The 11,505-nt window shown below is 35.3% G+C and overlaps 1 pseudogene; it reads right to left on the bottom strand.

Annotated features, from left to right (window-relative positions):
• Positions 1-1,278: 1,278 nt before the first annotated feature.
• The window catches only part of LOC118837349, a 33,629-nt pseudogene continuing 23,402 nt past the window's right edge, over positions 1,279-11,505 (bottom strand).

Below are 11,505 nucleotides of genomic sequence, written 5' to 3'. Positions count from 1 at the left end.
TCCAAGGACATAAAAGTACGTGGTGGACTATGTTGAGAACTATGAGCTGCAGGGCATTATTATCCTCAGCTCATTTGCATATAGTTTTAAGATAAGGGAAAATTAAAAATTAGAAATCATACAACTATTTTCACATTTAATTGTGATTAAATAAAATCTATTACTTTCATAAAGGAAGTTTGTTCAGTTGTTACCTTTCAGGTGAAAAGTGAGTAATTGAGTCACTGAAAGGTAAGAGATGGAGGCTGAGGTTGAAGAGTGAAGAACTTGTTATGTGAAGATTGAAGGTGATAGAAAAATAGCTTTATTGGAGCTTTTTGTAAAGTTCAGTAAAAGTAGCAATCAGCTGACAAGACAGCTTTGGCCATGAATTCTTAATTAGCTGAAATAAGATTGGTGCGGCAATTATTGGCCTTTTACATCACCAAGAACTTAAGAGACATGAAACCTCTCAGAAATGTCTTTTATCCTTTGATGTGCCTTTCTGGTTGGAAAGGGAAAGAGATGAAAGGGGAATGACAGGCGATATAGCTGCTTTGTTGTATAAAAAGAAAGGTTGAGATTTAATGGTGTTACTGGAGTCCTGGTAAGTGGTTGTTTCACTTGTTCAGAGAATCAATATTTTTTTTGTTGTTTTCTTTGTTTTGCTATGAGTTCTATTCAGATTGAACAATGTGGCACCTTGGCGAGGGAAGAGTTGGCTACTATGGTTTGCCTTATTCAGAATCAAATCGAACTATTTGCTATAAGTAACTCTGTTCTGAATGGGTAAAAACCTGGTGAGTGAACAGCTTAGGTTGAATTGCCTTCACTAGAGAGTCAGTTTGAACCTTTTTTTCTGTGATCTATTTGCTACAATTTTAGTGTTTAACACAGTATCATGGTAATTAAATAGCTGGTTGTCCTGGTCTGTAGTTATTAGAGATAGATGGATAAACTTTGCCTTTCTTCATCTTTTTTTTTTTGATCTAGGAATTTTCTTTAACTGAGGACATGCAGATACCAAAGGCAAAGTTTATCCACAAACACTAAAGCTTAGCCAGTGCTTATCATATTATAAACCCAATGGCATTCTTCTTTTAAGAAAAGCATTTTATCTTTATTTCTTTTTTATTAAAGAGGGAAGGATCATAGAATCCTGCTTCTGAGAACAATGTGCAATGTTCACATTTTGACACAAGCGACAAGACGAGGGATGGAATCTTCACCTGCTTCAGTCACTTCGATAGGAAGTCTGGCCACCCTTGAGAAGACTCTTCCCCGAGCTCTAGAGGCCTGCTATAGGATCCCAAGCCCTGGGATCTGTCCAGACAGAGGACCTTGGCTGCTTCTGGAGAAAGGCTTTTCTTTCTGATTCAGACCAAAACGTATCAAGCACCAGGCCTGGGGCAAATAGGCAGCTCTGGGTTTCAAGAGAGAGCCAGTCTGGCTCAGACTCAGTATGATAACCCCTCCATGCCAATCGTTGGTCACCATTTTGAACGAGTGTCAGCTTCTCTGGGACAGGCAGGTTTTTGTCTTCTTTTTTCAGTGTGGTCCTCCCCCAGAGAGCATTGACACTATCCACTGCCACCAGAAGGCAAAAGGAACCTGAAGAACTTTGCCTCTTCAGTTCTTTCATCACAATCCCAACAGCATCACTGGCATTTTTCACTCAATTTCGGCCTGGCTCAACTACTTCCCCAGGGGGTCTGCCCTCTATGCTTTCCCGTTTGTTCCAGATGCACTTCTGTTGGATTTTGATCTGGTTCAGGAACCGCTCGTTTAAAGTTTTGAAGTTCTTTAACCAAGTTGAGGCTTTCAGGAGGTGATTGTAATGGTCTTTGTTGTAGGCAGACTGCAGAAGACACTGCACTGCACATTGCAGAAGATCCCCACAAATTTTCACCCAACAGTGAGCATCTGAAATGCGCATTATCGCACAGAAATGAACCACATGGCAAAGAATAAGGCTTTCCTGTACCCTTTTCTCTATAGAGAACGTATTGGATAGCAGGGTTGATAAAGTTTGTATTTTTCAAGTAGTGCAGGAGCTCTAGAGCTGGCTCCCATACCATCAGGCAGGCTTCATTGAAGGTCTTCACCTGCATTCCAAAGCAAGGGGGCAGTCCATGTGGAAAAATAGTCTTCAGTTCCTCCAGAGGAATGCTGTAGTGCTGACACAAGTGCTGCTCCCCATGCTTGGCTGGATCATTCTCCTGAGTTCAAGAAATGGCTCTGGATTTCTCCCCTGGATCCTGGGCATCCGAACTGACAGCAATGCTTTGTGATGTCCTGGTGCAACACATGCAGAAAGCATCCTGGGTCCTTATACCTTTCTCAGCATCATTCCCACAGTTCCAGCAACAGCCGGGCTCGAGCCCTACTGCCACCTTTCTTCATCTTAAGGAGAACTGCTATCCAAACTAGAAAGTATCCCTTTCTAAATATCCTTTTAAGGGTAATTGTAAATTCATAGACCTTGTAGATATTATATTTGAGAATGGAAGAAAAGAGGATTTCCTCAGTTACAGAGTGGTGAAGAATAGCAGATAAGGAATCAGCAAAGAAGCAGCTTTGTGTGGCACAGATGCTTTTGAAAAGACCAAATAGCATTAAAGTTACAGTACAGAGTTGTGAGTTACATCAAATCAAACGCATTCATATAGCACAGCTTGTTTGGCCATTCCCCTTTTGATGAACATCCTTTCAGTTTCCAATTCTTTGCACCACAAAAACCCCTGCTATAAATATTTTTATACATATGGGTCCTTTCCCTTTTTTTAAAATCTCCTTAGGGTATAGCCCTAGCAGCAATATTACTAAGGTATTCACAGTTTAATAGATTTTTAGGCATAGTTCTAAATTGCTTTCTGGAATGGCTGGATAGATTCACAACTCCACCAACAGTGCATTAGTGGGCCTATTTTCCCACATCCCTTCCAGAATTTGTCATTTTACTTTTTAAAAATCATCTTAGCCAATCTGATAGGCGTGAGCTGTTTTAATTTGATTTTCTCTAATTGTTGGTGATTTAGAGCATTTTTAAAATGTGGCTGTTGATAACATTGGTTTCTTCCTCTGAAAACTGCTTATTCATATCCTTTGATTATTTATCAATTGGAGAATGACTCTTATTCTTATAAATTTAATTGTTTCCTATATATTTTTAGAAAAGAGACTTTATCAGGGAAACTTGCTACAAAGATTTTTTTCCTGGTTCCCCACTTTTCTTTTAATTTTAGCTACATTGCTTTTGTTAGGATAAAACATTTTAAATTTTATATAATCAAAACCATCCATTTCACCTCTGGTGAATGTCTCCATCTCTTCTGCTTCATAATTTGGGTATCTAACAAGAAAAATAGAATAATAGACAAACATGGAAGACAGAGAGGGGATAGGATATCTCATGAATCTCACACTTTTCTGAACTGGGAACACACAAAACCAAATATTTTGGCATAGAAATATATTAAGTAAAACAAAGAAGTTGTTGAGGACACTGACAGAGGGTAGAGAGGGAGGGCATAGTAGGAGAAGTAGTTAAAGCAAAACAAACTTAAACACAAATAATATATTTTAAGAGATACTAATGTATTACTAATATATTTCTCTCTTATGAAGAAGGAGTAATCCTAAAGTGGAAAGGGCTCAAAATGAGAGAAAGAAAGTACAGGAATCATTGAATAGGGTCTGGAGTAGCTGAAGAGAAGAATGATAGTGGAGTGAGATTAGACAATATCAGTTAGAAATTATTGTGTTAAACATATTCCCTATACTTTACCAATTTATTCATTGAAAAGAGGGAAAATGGAGGCAAAGAGGGTAAATATCTAAGCAGATATGATAGAGGGATAAAATGAGCATGAATATGAATGGGATGAACTCATCCATAAAATGGCAAGAATATCAAAATGGATTAGAAAGCAAAATTCACCTCTCTCTCTCTCTCTCTCTCTCTCTCTCTCTCTCTCTCTCTCTCTCTCTCTCTCTGTGTGTGTGTCTGTCTGTCTGTCTGTCTCTGTCTCTGTCTCTCTCTCTCCATACACACACATATAGATATAGATATATAGATATTGATACAGGTATAGATATAGATATACATGTATACACACATATATTTAACAAGAAACGTACTGAAATATGGAGATCACAGAGAGTCTAAATGAGGGGCTGGAACAGAATTTTATCATGCCTCAGTTGGATTAAAAATGGAGGAGGGTAAAAATGATATTAGACAAGGCAATAGTAAAAATAGACATGGTTAAAAAGATAATTAGGGCAACTACATTACACTTAAAGACACCACTAAAATTAAATGATACCAATATTAAAATCTGCATTGAATGACATAGCAAATGAGTGTTCAAAGAATAAAGCTAATTGGAGAGCAGGGAGGAATAGACAGTAAAACTAAAATAGTTGGGGCCTCAGTGTGCCTCTTTTAATACCTAGTTAAATCTAACAAAAATATAAACAAGATCAAAGTTAAGGACTTGAATGGAATTTTAGAAAAGTTTTATTCTTAGGTCTCTTATTATTATTGAATGGGAATCAAAAGGAAAATACATATTTTAAGTATTTAAAAATGACACTATAGGAGGACAGAAAAACATCATAAATAAAATTATGAAATATTAAGCAAATATTAAGTAGAAATGTTAAGCAAATCTTCTATAGGTCATAACATAATAAAGTTAAAATCAATAAAGATCCTTTGAAGAAAGGATTCAAACTTAGATGGAGACTAAGATTTATTGGCTCAGAGAACAAATCATAGAAACAGATAATTTCTTTTTTTTTCTTTCTCATTTTTTATTACTAAAAGTTAAATATACAATAAGAAAAGAAAAAGAAACATATCATAAACATAAATATTGAAAATTAACTGTGAAATAAGAAAAGAAAAAATACCATGTCATGTATTCAGCAGAACATAAGGGAGGATTAAAAACATACAGCAATCTATTTTCATTTCAAGAAAGTCTATATAAGAAATATTACGCATTGTGTTGGGACCTATCCATCTTCGCTTCCTTGGAAGTTTTCTTTTGTTCTCTGCTGTGTACTTTTTACTTTGTTCTTTCCCCACTCTTCCTACTGCCCTCCCCAGGCTTCAATTAAGCATGGATATATTTATATGTAGATATATACATACTCATATACATATACACATACATACATAGACATATAGTTTACCTAACAAATTCTACTCCTGATCTTTGTTTTTATGTTTGTGTGTAGCTCTTATTTCCTATACCTCCTAACTCTTCTACTTTACTTCTATCCTCCCATTTTCATAAATCTAAACAACCTGCTATACACCCCTTTGACCTATTCCCTCGCCCTCCCCTCTAGCAATCCCTCCCTTATCCTCTCCTCTCCTCCCCATCCCCTTATCATTTTATTTCTTTCTGAATTTAGAAGACTTTTATACTCTTCTAGATATATATGTATTGTTCCCTCTTGAACCCTTTCCCAATGAAAGTAGCTTTCCAGAACTAATAACACTCCTCCTCCATCTAATTCTTTTGTGTTGGTTCTTCCTCTCACACCTCATTTGTATAAGATAATTGCTCCTTTTAGCTGTTCCTAAATGGTCTTACTTTTTAAAGAGATATCATATTCAGATCTACCCCAATCTTTCTTGTGAACTTCCCAATTACTAATCACAATCTTAGACATATGTTTTACATTTTACATACATAACAGATGAACAGTTTGTCCATATTGAGTCCCTTGTAATTAGTCTTTGGTATGTACCTTATATTTCTCTTGGCTCTTATAAATGTAAAATCTTCTATTATGTTCATATTTTTTTAACAGAGTCCTAAAAGTCTGACAGTTCATTAAATGTTCATTTTTTCCATTGAGGATTATGCTTAACTTTGCTGGGTATGATATTTTCAGCTGGAACCCCAGTTCTTTTGCTCTTCAATATATAGTGTTCCAAGATCTGCAGTCTTTTAGTGTTGCTGCTATTAAGTCTTATGTGATTCTAATTGTGGCACCACCATATTTAAATTTTTTTTCTTGTTGCTCATAATATTTTATCCTTGAGCTGGGAGTTTCAGAATTTGACTATAATATTCCTGTGGTTTTTCTTCATAGAATTTCTTTCAGGTATTGATTGGTGGATTTTTTTTTCAATTTCTACTTTCCCTTTTTGTTCTAATGCTTCAAGACAATTTTCTTTAATCATTTCCTGTATTATTGTACCTAGATTCTTTTTTTGACCATAGCTTTCTGGTAGTCTGATTATTCTTATGTTTTCTCTTCTTGATCTGTTCTCCAGATCAGTTGTTTTTCTTAGGTAATGTTTCACTTTCTCTTCTATTTTTCATTCTTTATATTTTGTGTTATTATTTCTTGACCTCTTATAACTTCACTGCCTTTCCCTTGCTCAATTTTGATTTTCAAGGAGTTTTCTCCCTTAAGATTCTGGATCTCCTTTTTTAGGGTGGTTGGCTTTCTTTTCATAACCTTATTTTTCTTGGATTGCTATTTTTTTTAGTTTTTTCCTTAATCTCTATCATTTGATTTTTAAAGTCTTTTTAAAGTTCTTCTATGAATTCTTTTGGGGCAGGTGACCTCTTGATGTTACTATTTAGGGTAGAAGAGGATTTCTTTGCTTCAGTATGCTCCTCTGAATATGAACCCTGGTCTTCTCTATTCTCATCATGACTCTCTATGGTTGGATTCTTTCTCCTTTGCCTGTGCCTTTTTCCCCTTTGTAGTAGCTTAATTTTTGTAATCACCTCTAGTTTTGTGATATGGGGGATGGTGTCTCTGGCCTCAGATCCTCCTTCAGTTCTCCCCTCTGGCCTGGAACATAGACTAATACTTTCATCCTCCTGTAAGTGCCCACAACCAGCTGTGTCCCTGCCCCACTGTTTCTTCACTCACAAGGCATGTTTCTTCTCACCCCTGGCTGCATCTCTACAGAACACTGGGTCTGGCATTCCTTGTCAGTAGAGGTTCCCTTGATCTTTTCCAGCTCAGATGCCCAACCTCCCTCACTGTCCTGGGGGTAAAAGTTCCTGTACCTGGGACTGAGGCAGCCTCCCAATCCAGCCAACTCCAGGGCTTGTCACTTGTTGTTTAAGTAGACCTAAGACCTAGGAAGTGTTTACTCTGTACAGGGACCAAGCTTCATCCTGGTGTTTTTCTTCAGATCTCTGATCGTCCCAGGAGGACCCCTGTTTGGTCTCTGCTCTTATTTACTTTTACTGCTCTATTTTTGCCCTGAGACACTATTTCCTCTCTTTTGTGGGGGAAAATCTTAGGAGCTTGGAATTTTCTGACCTACTCTGCCATCCTCCCAGAATCCTCTCTCAAACAGTAGATAATTTCATCAAAGTAAATTACAATAAACCAACATACCAAACCTTATGAGATGCAGTCAAAGCAGTCTTTAGTGGAAATTTATACCTCTAAACATTTTTATCAGTAAAAGAGCAAATGAACAGATTTATGAAGTAGAAATGCAACTGAGAAAAGTAAAAAATCCACGAATGAGAAAACCAATTATATACAAAAAAGAAATTCTGCAAATCAAAGAAGAGATTAACAAAATTGAAAGCAATTAAATTTCAGTCAAATACTCATTAAATTGATGAAATTAAAAGCTTTTAAAAAGCTTAATAAAAGTGACTTAACTAATTTGATTTTTTTTAGAAAGAGAAGGAAACTAAATTGTATGCTTCAAAAATTAGAACTACTGACTTGTAAACAGGAAGTAATGGAAATTACTAGAATTCATTCTGTCTAATTATATGCCAATAAATCTTATTACTTAAATAAGATAAACATTTTAAAGATATAAAATACCAAGATTTATGGAACAAGAAATAGATAACTAAAATAAACCAGTTTCAGAGAAATAAACTGAACAAGTCACAAGGAGTTTACAAAAGAAAATGAATGATAAGACCAGATGAATTCACAAAAAAATCCCAATTTTCATATATTCTTTGCAAAAATGGGGAAAGACAATATTTTACTAAACTTCCTATAAGAAACAAACATGGTCCTAAAGCCTAAACCAGAGAGGGATGTCAGAGAAAGAAAACTATTAAGCAATGTCTCTAATGAAAATTCATGTTAAAATATTTAATACAATAACAAAGAGGCTGCAGCAATATGTTAATAGGATTGTATATGATGACTAGGTTGGATTTGTATCAAGAAAGTTGGGGTGGTTCAAAAATAGGAAAATTATAAGCATAATAAAAGAGTATTAGTTTAGAAATAATCAAGAATTACAAGATTATACCAACAGATTTAGGAGAAGGTCCTAGAGAAGATATGCCATTATTTTATTGTTAGAAACACTAGAAATGAAAGGATCTTTCCCTAATGTAAGGGCACTGTTGTTAATACAATAAACAATATATATCTCAAACCAAAAGCTATATCCAGTGAAAAAACTTTATAGGTCTTTCAAGTAAGACTAAGAGTAAAGTAAGGATAGCCATTGGCACCACTGTTATATGATACAGTTATTGAAATGTTATCTATAGAAATAAAATATAAAATGAAATTTAGAAGATAATTATAGGAAAAGAGAAAGCAAAATTACTGCTTTTAAATGATGATATGGTTTACATAGACATTCATTGAAAAATTAATAGAAACAACGAACAACTCCAGTAAAGCTGCAGGATATAAGATAAGGCCACAAAATTACCTGCCAATAAAACTTGGTGGAGATAGTAAAAGCAATTCCATTCAAAATAACTACAGTGAGAGTAGTAGTGATAGGGAGCAAGAAGAAGAAAAGAATAGAAAGGAAAAATGCAAAGAATAGATTATAAGATGGTTTTGAAGGGAAGACAGAGAGAAGGGCATTATTGATATGGTGCTAAAAACAAAAACTGAATATTGGATGTTCCTGGTTTCATATATAATCCTCCTTTTTTATCCTTTGTACATTGAAATGTTTATGTTTGTTGATGATAATGAAATTCAGAATAAAAACTATTTTTTAAGAAAAGAAAAAAATAAGAAAGCAAAGATGCTTTCCAATTGCCTTGTATTCTCCCATCATCCACAGACAGTTGCCTCTCCACTGGTCAGAGGCTATTAGGTTTCTTGCTTAACCTATCTAACTAGACTGAAACTTTGCCTCTGGATTGAAAACAAGCAAGCAAACAGAACAAGACCTTGCATTTTATCATAAGGGAAGTGTGAGGATGAACACAAATTTTCTTGATATTTCTTCAAGAGCTTTTAGGTGATATTACAATCATTTCTAATACTGTTTAAAAGCCTTTTAAAGAAAAGCCTTCTCTCCTAATAATTGACAGGCAAGACAATACCATGGGGGAAAAAGAGGTGGAGAAGGATCAAGGTGTAGATGTGCTCTACTAAAAAGCCTCTAAATTATGTTGTCAAAAAAATTATAGCAACACCATTTTAAAAGATTCACCCTCCCCCCAATAAAACCATTTCCTCCAATCCTTAGGTCTTCCCTTTTGTTTGTTTTGCACAACCACCCACAAGGTGAAGTCATATGTTTTGTGTTATTCATTGGCTTGTCTTAGAATTTTACCAGTACTGGGCTGGAGATCCTAGCAGTATGTCTGAAAGTGTTGCCTCTGTTAATCTTTTTAAAACAGAGTTAGAATTCTTTTAATCCTTTGCCTATAAGAAGAAACTAAGCCGCCTAACATAGTCATGGGCTGTTTTGAATGTATTTCCTTTGCCTGGACAGGATTTGTTTTTGTCTGAGTACTCTCATACCCCAAATCCTGTCTTCCTCATCTCTACTGCTCTGGGAGAGTGCTCTTGTGTTGTACCCTTTACTACCTCCCAGGTTTAATGTGACTATTTTGAGTAATCAGTTATGAAATTCCTGACTTGAGTCCCTAATTAATTAAGCACTATAGGCTTCATTGCCAGACCATAAAAGACACTAAATCCAATATAAAAAGCGTTTAACTAAAACATGAAATAACAAAATAAGAGGAAAGTGAATCAAGAATTCTTTGTATCTGTGCACAAATGGGAACAATCTCTTTCTTATACCTAAATGAGCTCTAATCTCAATCATCCTTAGCTCCTTTGATTACAAGGCAGAGGTGGAGGATACAGTGATGTCATAACCCCACTGGTAAATGCTTAAGGGACATTTCTACTTGCCTCTTGGAATTTCTTTCCTAGGAGTCTCTTGGGAAAGACTGATGAAAAGCTGATGCTTTAGGGCAGGCTGGAGAATGCAGAAGCCTCTTGGAATCATTGGAGTCATTGAACATTGAATCACTGGAATCATTGAACATAGGTTCATGTGCACCTGGACATACCACTCCATGCGGTCCTCTTTTGTCTTCATTCTTCATCCAAAAATTCACTTTTGCCTGCACCCAATATCTTTGTGCTGCTTCACTGGCTCCATCAGCCTCACTTTTTAAACTTCCTGTACTTAAACCTCACTATCATGGTCTTTACTTGGTAATATTATCATGCCTCAGTCAGTCCACACATTGTGGGAAATAAAGTTATAGAGGTAAGCCTATTATATTTACTTTCCAAATGATGAATTCAATTTCTCCTATGATCAAGACTAAAAGTCATTTGAAATCCACATGTATTTATATAGAACATAGAATGACTAATTCAATTTATACCCTTGTTAGTTATTTCTAAAGATTGTTCAAGGAGTCCATCAATGGGAATATCCATGAGATGTATCTTCACTATCATTCGACAGGACTAATAACAAAATATTCGATTATCATGTACTTTTATTGATAAATGAGATCACATATATGTATATATATGCATATGTGTATATATATATATATATATATATATATATATATGTAGGGGGTTCCTAAAGTCTGGATACATAGGCAAAAATGCATATTTTCAAGAAATGAAATGAATGAAAATTTTATTTAATTGGAATATTAACAAATAGCCTCTTCATTTTCATCATTTGTGTTGCAAAGGTTGATGCCCTTTACCAGATTCACATGAACTCAATGCAATAACTCCACATGGCCATCAATAGCCTATGTGTCCAGACTTTAGGAACACCCTGTGTAATACTCTTCACAAACCTTAAAGTAATATATGATGTCTTCTTCTTGTTCTTCTTCATTTTTGTTGCTACTTTTTCTGAAACGGTTCTATTAACCTTTCTCCCCAAAGGTTTTGAATACATCAGAAGAATACCTATATACATATGCACATATGTACATACATACACACATACATATGTGTGTGTGTGTATCTCACCTAACAATTAGACTCAAAACTATAGGTCAAATGCAGGAACAATTTATCCTTCTGGTAGCCACACAGTTCGTATTTAAGTGAGGCGTCATCAAATAAATAAACGAAACTTTAGGTTCAGAACAGATGTTAGGACAAGTGGTCTTTTCATTTACTGATCACTGATGAACATTATTAGTATATTTGGAATTTAGAAATATCTGAAGCAAGTGGCCAAGATCTTTGAGGGTGCTTGGTAGGGAAACCCTACAATGCTCTTGATTGGTTTACAGATACTTTGGCTCG

This window comes from Trichosurus vulpecula, chromosome 2, assembly GCF_011100635.1.
Source record: "Trichosurus vulpecula isolate mTriVul1 chromosome 2, mTriVul1.pri, whole genome shotgun sequence".
NCBI lineage: Eukaryota > Metazoa > Chordata > Mammalia > Diprotodontia > Phalangeridae > Trichosurus > Trichosurus vulpecula.
The sequence above is the reverse complement of the archived record's forward strand: the minus strand, read 5'-3'. Positions and strand labels throughout refer to the sequence as shown.